General features: G+C 47.1%; 1 long non-coding RNA gene across 1 annotated transcript; it reads left to right on the forward strand.

The window, feature by feature from the left end:
- The first annotated feature begins 418 nt into the window (after positions 1 to 418).
- On the forward strand, positions 419 to 7,171 carry LOC129642066 (uncharacterized). Its single transcript, XR_008709525.1, has 3 exons — positions 419 to 987; positions 3,835 to 3,961; positions 6,973 to 7,171. It is a non-coding gene; the product is annotated as an uncharacterized LOC129642066 (long non-coding RNA).
- Positions 7,172 to 9,750: the final 2,579 nt, after the last annotated feature.

Raw genomic sequence — 9,750 nt, forward strand, 5'->3', positions numbered from 1 at the left:
GTCTGGAAGCAGCCTCTGAAATGAGAGTTTGGGGACAGGTAGTTTATGTAGGAGGTGATCCCAGGAAGCCCCTGGAGACACTTGGGGATATAAAGGAGGAAAGGGAAGGGGGCAGTGTTCAGGAACAGGTGACTGTCCAGGGTGACCAAGGCTCAGTCCCTCTGGGGACCCACTGGAAAGAGCATAGAGCTGTCCAAGGGGCAAGGAGCTGGGGTTATTTATACATCAGCCCCTGTCCATCACTGGCCAAATGCTGCTTCTGGAAGCACCAACTCCCTGGCATTTCCCACCTGCCCCTCACCTAGGTTGAGGAAGCTTCGACTAGGGAGAGGCAGGTGACTGCTGAAGGATGGTGTTGGCTGGTACCAAAATGTGGATGGTGGGGGCATGTGGGTGGGGCACACGCAGCATCTACTTTGCCGAGTGGCATTCACAGTGTCTCTGTTTCCTCCTTCCATTCAGTCATTAAAAAAACTGTATTAAGCCCCTGCCAGATGCGGGGTGTTGTGTTAGGTGCTGGGGACAGTGATGGACAAGGCAGACTCAGCCCTTGTCCTCCTGGAATTTAAGGACAGATTAGTCAGGCAGTTACAGCACCGGGTGGTCAGACCTGTGATGGGGTAAGCTCAGACACTGGTTAAAACACAGAGGAGACTTCTCTCTCAGCCCTGTGTAGGGATCAAGGGAAGCTTTCTGGAGGGTTGACATCTAAAGACGAATAGGTGTTAGACGAATGGAGGAGGAGGAGGAGGAGTTAGGTGAGGAGAAGTAGGGATGAGGCAGGGAAGAATGGAGTGGCTAGACTAGGAGGAATTTTGAAAAATAATTTAGAATTTTTCCAGAGGGCACTTGGGAGCCATGGAGCACTATGGAGGGAGAGAGGGGAAGGGTCAGATTTATACTTATGATCGATCTTTCTGGTTGCTGTGTGGATGTTAAGAGGCCATCAAGGAGGCTATTGCAGGAGTTGGAGTTTGTCTGAACAAGGTATGCGGGGATAGAGACAGGGTGAGCTGGAGACAATAATGGTAAAATCAATAAGACTTGGTGAGTGTGGAACTGGGGGCAGGGACAGGAAATTGAGGTGGTGAGTCTTGTTTCCAGCTTACCAGAAAAATACTGGGGCCTCTGGTGAGACAAGGCACAGAAAGAGGAACGGGTGAAGGGGGTAGAGTGATGTATTGGGTGTTGGGTAGGTTGTGCTCAGTGGACATCCAAACGGAGGCTTCAGAGGAACTGGCTAGAGCCCTGAAGGCAAATCTGGCTGGAGATGGAGGTCTGGGAATCATCAAAGTGGTTAAATCTGGGGAAACAAGTTTCTGAATTTGAACCATCCAGGAGAAAGGCCAGGACATTAAAAATGAAAAACACAATTATTTTTTTTCTCTCCCAGGAGCAAATGTTAGAAGCTCAGCTCTCTGGTTTGGTTCACTGGGCCCAGTGGCCTCAGTACTCCCAGTATGGTGGTCCCTAGAAACCCATCAGATCTCTCCATCTGCATCCTTTGACCATGTGACCATGGCTGATCCAATCAGGAGATTAGTAGGAAAAGGATTCAGCGATTGGCTGAAGTCACCTAAGCCCTACCCAGAGTTGGGTGGAGCCAATTAAACCACAGTATTGGGAAGTGGGAAAGGTGTGGGTTGGTCAAGATAATACTCCTTGCTGTAATAAACTGGTAAATCTTAGTGACTTGATGCAACAGGAATCGGTTGCTCGTGTAAAGTGCAAACAGGTGTTCCTGATTGGCAGGCAGCTTTTCTCCATCCGGTGACTCGGGGACCAGCCAACCCTTTTTGTCTTGTGGCTCCTCCATCATCAGTGTGGAAAGAGCATGACTAGGACTGGAAGTGAGGGGCACATCACTTCTGCCAACACTCCATTGACTAAATTCAATCACATGGCTACCCCCAACTGCAAGGGATCCTGGGAAATGTAGTCTTGCTGTGTGCCCAGAATAAAGAGGACATAGGTTGGCAAAGGGTCTAACAGTTTCTAAATATGTGGTAGAGAGGCAGCAGAGGATGAGATGGTTAGATAGCATCACTTACTCAATGGACATCAATTTGAGCAAACTCCAAGAGATAGTGGAGGACAGAGGAGCTGCAGTCCATAGGGTCGCAAAAGTCAGACATGACTTAGCAACTGAACAATGACCTCCCACTCCAGGCAGCAGCAAAGACAGGGTACTGCTGCCTCCTAAAAGTGGGAGTTGGGGGATGAATGCAGATTGAGAAAATCCACAAATGTCCATCCACCAGAATGACCCTAACCACTTTAAAAAAGGGGGGGTGGGCAGAGAAATTCTCCACTCTACTTCATGATGTTGCTCAAGAGATGGTTGATAAGCTCCAAGAGGGTGGGGACCAGATGTGTCTTGGTCACAGCTGTGTCCCTATATCCTGGAATAGTGCGTGGCACATAGTAGGTGCTGGATATGTATTTACTGAATGGGTGAATGGATGGCTAGATGGGATAAGGGGGTGAATGAATGGGTGGATAGATGATGGATGGATTGATGGACAGATAAGTTGATGGATGGACTGATGAATTGAAAAGTGGATATGGGGTGGGTAGTTATGGGGGGATGGATGGATGGATGAATGGTGGGTTGGTGGGTGGATGATGGACAGATAAGTTGATGGATGGACTGATGAATTGAAAAGTGGATATGGGGTGGGTAGTTATGGGGGGATGGATGGATGGATGAATGGTGGGTTGGTGGGTGGATGAGTGATTGAGTGATGGGTGGTGGGGGGATGGTAAATAGGTGAGAGGGTGGATGGGGGTGGGTGGATAGATGGATGAGTGGGTGGGTGGTTGGATGGATGGATAGATGAGTAGGTGGGTGGGTATGGGGTGAGTAGGTGGTGGCTAGATGATGGATGGGTGGATGAATGGATCAGGAGACCTGGGTTCGATCCCTGGTTTGGGAAGATCCCCTGGAGAAGGGAATGGCAACTCACTCGAGTATTTGTGCCTGGAGAATTCCACAGACAGGAGCCTGGCAGGCTACAGTCCATGGGGTCACAAAAAGTCAGATATGACTGAGTGACTTTCACTTTGGATGTATGAATGAGTGAGTGGATGTGGGGTAGGTGGATGGATAGATGGATGAATGGATGGGGAGATGATGGGTGGGTGGGTTGCCCTATATATGAACGAAACCATCCCTTCTCCATCTCTCTGTTACACCAGTATGACTGTGGATGCTGACAGTATGAATCCCCAAATGGATCCCTGGCCATAAATAAAGTCCTAGTGTACTGGGACAGTGTTCCTGCCTTTTAAGTAGGTGGACACCAGTCTGGTGGCCAGGAGATGGTTTTAGGTGACACATAAAAACTTCGATAAGTACCATGGAATCTCATGATGAGAGAGCTCTTGTTTTCACTTCTTTTTGAAGAAAAAAATCTTCATTGGATGCTAATCAGTCTTTAACACGTCTCTCACACCTTAGAATCTCCCTTCTGGATGAAGGGAGAAAGCCGGCCAGCTCGGAGCCTCAGAGACAATTGTCTCTGGTCAGAAATTAATAATATGATTTGGTTTTCATTGAGTTAGTTTCTACTTACAGTCAGTGATGCTGGCTTTTCATTTACGGTCATGACAAACAATTTCCTTTTAAAGAGATCTCGGATTTTAAGAAGTTGAGTCCATTTAAAGGAAAATATCCAGGAAATAACAGCAGGGGTGGTCGGAAGGTGGTGTTGGCTGGACCTTGAGATGTGAGAAACTGAGGCTCCGGCAGCCTGACAGTTGCTATGTGACCCAGAACAAGTTGCCTCGCCTCTCTGATGCTCGGTTTTCTCCCTCTGAAAATCCTGTAAATAGTTTTGGTGATTAGGTGAGAAGACACAGTTGCTTGACCCTGGGACTAGGTCTCTCCCTTGCCTTGCTCGCGTTTTGTCTTCCTGACTCAGAAAACAAGCTGGGGATGGAAACTGACTCCTAAAGTGAGGTAAGCTACACGTTGATTTGTTATGGGCAGCAAACATCTCTTGGGAGATCTGGGGGTGTTCTGTTGTGGAAGAGACTATTTTTTTTACCTATTCTCAGCAAAGATTCTGGGATCCATCACCTAGGCAGTGTCCTTCTTCTAGGGAGTACTAAGCCTGAGCTCATTTGTGGAATGAAAGCCACTGTCACCCTAAGTTTTTCAAGCACTTGGTGGACAGACTTCGAGAGGATTCATAGAAAGCTCTGAGGGTCTTCTCAGGACAAGACGTGATCCACCCTGGAATAACGCATGTGTGTGGAGCCCCTTAAGAGTGGGGCTGAGCACCCTGACCTTCCCCCAGAGTCCGGGCTACGTCCTCTTCTCCCATCCCCCACCCTCCCAGCCCCAGACCGGTGTGTTTTCCCTCGATGACATTTGGAATCTTTTAATAGTTGTCACATTAGCATACATTTGCATACCTTATGCTAATCAGGCTATTTATTTTTGAAAAAGCACTTTGACTTGTGGGGCCCTTTCTTGGTGGGGGATCTCGCATGCCGTCTTTGGGGTGGGGGGGCACTGCGGCAGTCAAGATCCCAGGCTGGGGGCAACCAGTTCCCAGATGCAGCCCAGGGGAGAGAGGCTTGCGGCCAACCCGGACCTCAGCTGGGCACCTTGACCACGCTGGGGCCAGCAACCCCAGAGGTGGCCTCTGTTCTGGTCCCCATTTTGCAGACGAGGCTGCTGAGGCTGCATGAGCCCCATGTGGGGTGGGCAGGGGTCCTCACTCCAGGACACAGCTCCAGAAATGGTCTCTATCTCTTCCATCACATCATATCATCCTACAGGAAAAATTCAACCCCCAGCCCCTCTGGCTGCCTCTCATGTCTTTGCCTTTTCTTTCTTTCTTTTTTAAGTGTGGACCATTTTTAAAGTATTGAATTTGTTACAATATTAGTTCTGTTTAATGAACTATTTTTTTTTTTTTTTGGCCTCGTGGCATGTGGAATCTTAGCTCCCTGTGTGTGCGAGCAACCGTGCTTAGTCACTCAGTCATGTTTGACTCTTTGTGACCCCATGGACTGTAGCCCACCTGGCTCCTCTGTCCGTGGGATTCTCCAGGCAAGAATACTGGAGTGGAAAGCCATTTCCTTCTCCAGGGAGTCTTTCTGACCCAGGGATTGAACTCGGGTCTCCTGCATTGCCGGCGGAATCTTTACCATCTGAGTCACCAAGGAAGCCCCCTCAGCTCCCTAACCAGGGATCAAATTCTCACCTCCTGTATTGGAAGCTGAAGTCTTACCTACTGGATCACCAGAGAAGTCCAATCTTTGCCTCTTTGGACAGCAAAATCCCTTGAGAGAGTTGTCTACACTGGCTGTCTCCACTTCTGTCTCTGTCTCCCCAGCCTTTTCCAATCAGTTTCTTACACTTTCCCTGTCCTCCACCACTGATGCCCCTGTCCTCATGGTCAGTGACAAGCTGCTTCATCCTCTTCATACCCATTCAGGCAGAGTCTGACCCTGGGGATCAGACTCAGGGACCACCCTCCAATTCCTCGGTCTCCCCTCCCCCAAATCACACTCCCTCCTCTGGAAGTCTTGTCCACTCTCAGGACTGGAACCCTGACTATGCCTGCCCTGATGGTCCCCTGTCTTTAGCCCAGGTCTCCCCAGAGTGCCAGACACTGGGTTCAGCTGCCCCTCGAAGTCTCTACATGGGAGGCTCCTGGGGAGTCTTGCTCAACTGGACTACCCTGTATCTCCACCATCTCCCAAACCTGCTCTTCCCCCATCCCCCATCTTGGAAGATGGTGGCTTCATCCTTGGAGCTGCTTAGCCAGGATTTTGGAGTCACCCTCTCACCCCACATCCCCAGCAAACCTTGGCTTTTCACCTTTAAGAATTACATAAAGTTCTTGGGACTTCCCAGGTGGTCAAGTGGTTAAGACTCCATGCTCCCAAAGCAAGGGGAGCAGGTTTGATCCCTGGTTGGGGAACTGAGATCCCACATGCCATGTGACATGGCCAAAAAATAAATATAAAAAAAAAGAATAATAAAGTAATTTTTTTAAAAAGAAATACTTAAAAAAAGAATTACATTGTTTTCCCTTTTCCCCTGAGCCTGTTCTGCATGCTCTCTGCTGACCTTCTTGCCCTCATCTCTCACCCCCACACCCCCGTGCCTGTGGCAGGAAGGGGATTCCTTTCCAGGACCCAAGAGTGGGTTCTTGTCTAACACTCAGAAATGAATTGTTCAAGGAGACACACATGCTGACAAAGCAAGGGACTTTGTTGGGAAGGGGGCACCCTGGGCGGAGAGCAGAAGGGTAAGGGATCCCGGGAGAACTTCTCTGCCAGTGGCTCGCAGTCTCAGGTTTTACGGTGATGGGATTAGTTTCAGCACTGTCTCGGGCCAGTCATCTTTCTTGGCCCATATTTGGTCTGACTCAGGGTCTGGGTGGTGCACGCGTCTCAGCCAGGATGGATTCCAGCACAAAGGATTTAGAGAGAATTGGTAGGGTATGTTATGGGCTGGCATCTCCTGCCTCCTTTTGGCCCCTCTGGAATTCTTCTGATTAGTTTTCAAGGACAGCACCAAGTTTCTTATCGGGACCTCCTGTTGTGAGATGACTCAGGCAAGTGGTTACCATTGTGCCTGGCCAAGGTGGGCCGTTTCGGTCAATGGTTCCCTAAACTTATTAGCTCCAGCCTTGCTGTTCCTCCAACATTCCAGGCATGGACCAGCCTCATGGCCTTTGCACGGATTGTTCCCTCTGCCCAGAATGGTCTTCATGGAAGTCTCTTTTGTTTCTTATTGTATTCTCAGACCCCCAAACAGTGCCCAGCACACAATAAGAGTTCAAAAAACATTTGGTGTATGAGTGAATATTTGTGCATGAGTGAATATTAAGCATAGAAAATCATTTTGGAGGGACCTACCCTCTCAGCATTGGTGGTGGTTGTCCCTGAGATGACAGATCATCTCAGTGTTTCCTGGAGACTTACTTGTGTTCTAATTTTACCTCAAAGAATATAACTCCATTGAGCACTAGAAGAAGAAGAAAACCTCAGTGCTCCTCCACTTTTTCATCTGGAAAATGGGGATGATCCCAGTACTACTCCCAGAAGGTCCCCTGAGAGCCAAGCCACCAAGTCTTAAAGAAAGAGTTAAACTAAATCTAGAGCAGTGACATTTACAATGCATGAAGTTTAAACATTTTCAATAAAGAAAAGCAAACCCAGGCCGTCGCGCTTTCTGATTTATAGTAATTGCAAACCAGCAGCGGTTAATATAATTGTCCATCGGAGGGGGCGGGGTGGGGGGGCTCCACACGGGGTCCAATCAGCCCCAGGTGGGTTGCGGCCTCAGTCAGGTTAAGCAAACCCATTACTTTAATAACCTGGGGAGGCGGCTGGAGCCATTAGTGAGAGGGGAGAATAAATATTATCCCAAGAAGCTCCAGAATCGGCGGTTTTATCACCGAGAATTGTCCCCGTGCTATTTACTTTCAATTTAGATTTTCGGGAAAGTGGCTCTTGGCACATTTTATGTATGAAGGAGAATGACTGGAATTGAAAAATGACCTGATTTTGCCATCCCGGCAGAAAGGAGCCACGGTCGTCTGGAATTCTGCTGTGCCCCACTGAGTCACTTTCCCTTCAGGTGACTCTAACAATCTGAGCTCTGAGACCCACTTTCAGGCACATTCTGGAGGCCTGGGAAGTATGGAGTCACATATCCAGCAATGTGGCCTCATTTAAATGACCACTGCCTTAGAGATGCTCGGGTTTGGTCCATTTGTTTACTGATGGGGGAAACCGATGCTCAGAGCAGGGCTGTCATGAGCTAAGTGACTCTACTTGCCTGAGCTCTTTTTCCATCTATATCTCCTCTGACTCAAAACCCCTCACTGGTTTCTTAAGGTCCCCAGGATATACAAAACCCTTTCAGGCTATATATCACACGCATAACAGAATTCAAAATGGATTGTAGATCTACATGTAAAATGTAAAACGTTGACACAAAAACAGGAGGAAATCGAGACCTGGCTTTAGGAAAAGACTATGCATGACAGCAGAGGGTGATCCATAAAAGAAAATACAGATAAACTGGACTTCATCAAAATTAATAACTTTTGCTCTGTAAAAGGCACTGTGGGAAAGACAAGCCACAGACCAGGAGAAGGCGCTTGCACATGTCACACAAAGGATGTGAGTCTAAAATGTATAAAGGACTCTGACAGCTCAACAGTAAGGAAATAAACAACCAAGTTTTAAAAAATGGACAGAGACAGAAACAAACATTTCACTGAAGAGGATGTACAGATGGCAAAATAAGAACATGGAAAGATGTTCAGCATCAATTAGCCTCTGGGGAAATGCAAATTAAAAACACAGTTGGCATATCACTACACACCTGTCAAAATGGATAAAATAAAAAATAGTGATAACTCCAAATGCTGATGAAGATGCAGAGAAACTGAATCATTCATACATTCTTGGTAGCAGTGTAAAATGATAGTCACCCTGGAAAAGAGTTTGACAGAGTTTTGTGTGCTGAATTTTGTTTTTTAACAAAGCTAACGAGCAAATCTAGTGGAGGTGATGGAATTCCAGTTGAGCTATTTCAAATTCTGAAAGATGATGCTGTGAAAGTGCTGCACTCAATATGCCAGCAAATTTGGAAAACTCAGCAGTGGCCACAGGACTAGAAAAGGTCAGTTTTCATTCCAATCCCAAAGAAAGGCAATGCCAAAGAATGCTCAAACTACTGCACAATTGCACTCATCTCACACGCTAGTAAAGTAATGCTCAAAATTCTCCAAGCCAGGCTTCAGCAATATGTGAACCGTGAACTTCCAGATGTTCAAGCTGGTTTTAGAAAAGGCAGAGGAACCAGAGATCAAATTGCTAACATCCGCTGGACCATGGAAAAAGGAAGAGAGTTCCAGAAAAACATCTATTTCTGCTTTATTGACTATGCCAAAGCCTTTGACTGTGTGGATCACAATAAGCTGTGGAAAATTCTGAAAGAGATGGGAATACTAGACCACCTGACCTGCCTCTTGAGAAATCTGTATGCAGGTCAGGAAGCAACAGTTAGAACTGGACATGGAACAACAGACTGGTTCCAAATAGGTAAAGGAGTACGTCAAGGCTATATATTGTCACCCTGCTTATTTAACTTATATGCAGAGTACATCATGAGAAACGCTGGGCTGGAAGAAGCACAAGCTGGAATCAAGATTGCTGGGAGAAATATCAATAACCTCAGATATGCAGATGACACCACTCTTATGGCAGAAAGTGAAGAGGAACTAAAAAGCCTCTTGATGAAAGTGAAAGAGGAGAGTGAAAAAGTTGGCTTAAAGCTCAACATTCAGAAAACAAAGATCATGGCATCTGGTTCCATCACTTCATGGGAAATAGATGGAGAAACAGTGGAAACAGTGTCAGACTTTATTTTTGTGGGCTCCAAAATCACTGTAGATGGTGATTGCAGCCATGAAATTAAAAGCCGCTTACTCCTTGGAAGGAAAGTTATGACCAACCTAGATAGCATATTAAAAAGCAGAGGTATTACTTTGCCAACAAAGGTTTGTCTAGTCAAGGCTATGGTTTTTCCTGTGATCATGTATGGATATGAGAGTTGGACTGTGAAGAAAGCTGAGTGCCGAAGAATTGATGCTTTTGAACTGTGGTGCTAGAGAAGACTCTTGTGAGTCCCTTGGACTGCAAGGAGATCCAACTAGTCCATCCTAAAGGAGATCAGTGCTGGGTGTTCATTGGAAGGACTGATGCTGAGGC

Source organism: Bubalus kerabau, chromosome 1 (assembly GCF_029407905.1).
Source record: "Bubalus kerabau isolate K-KA32 ecotype Philippines breed swamp buffalo chromosome 1, PCC_UOA_SB_1v2, whole genome shotgun sequence".
In the NCBI taxonomy this organism is placed as follows: Eukaryota; Metazoa; Chordata; class Mammalia; order Artiodactyla; family Bovidae; genus Bubalus; species Bubalus kerabau.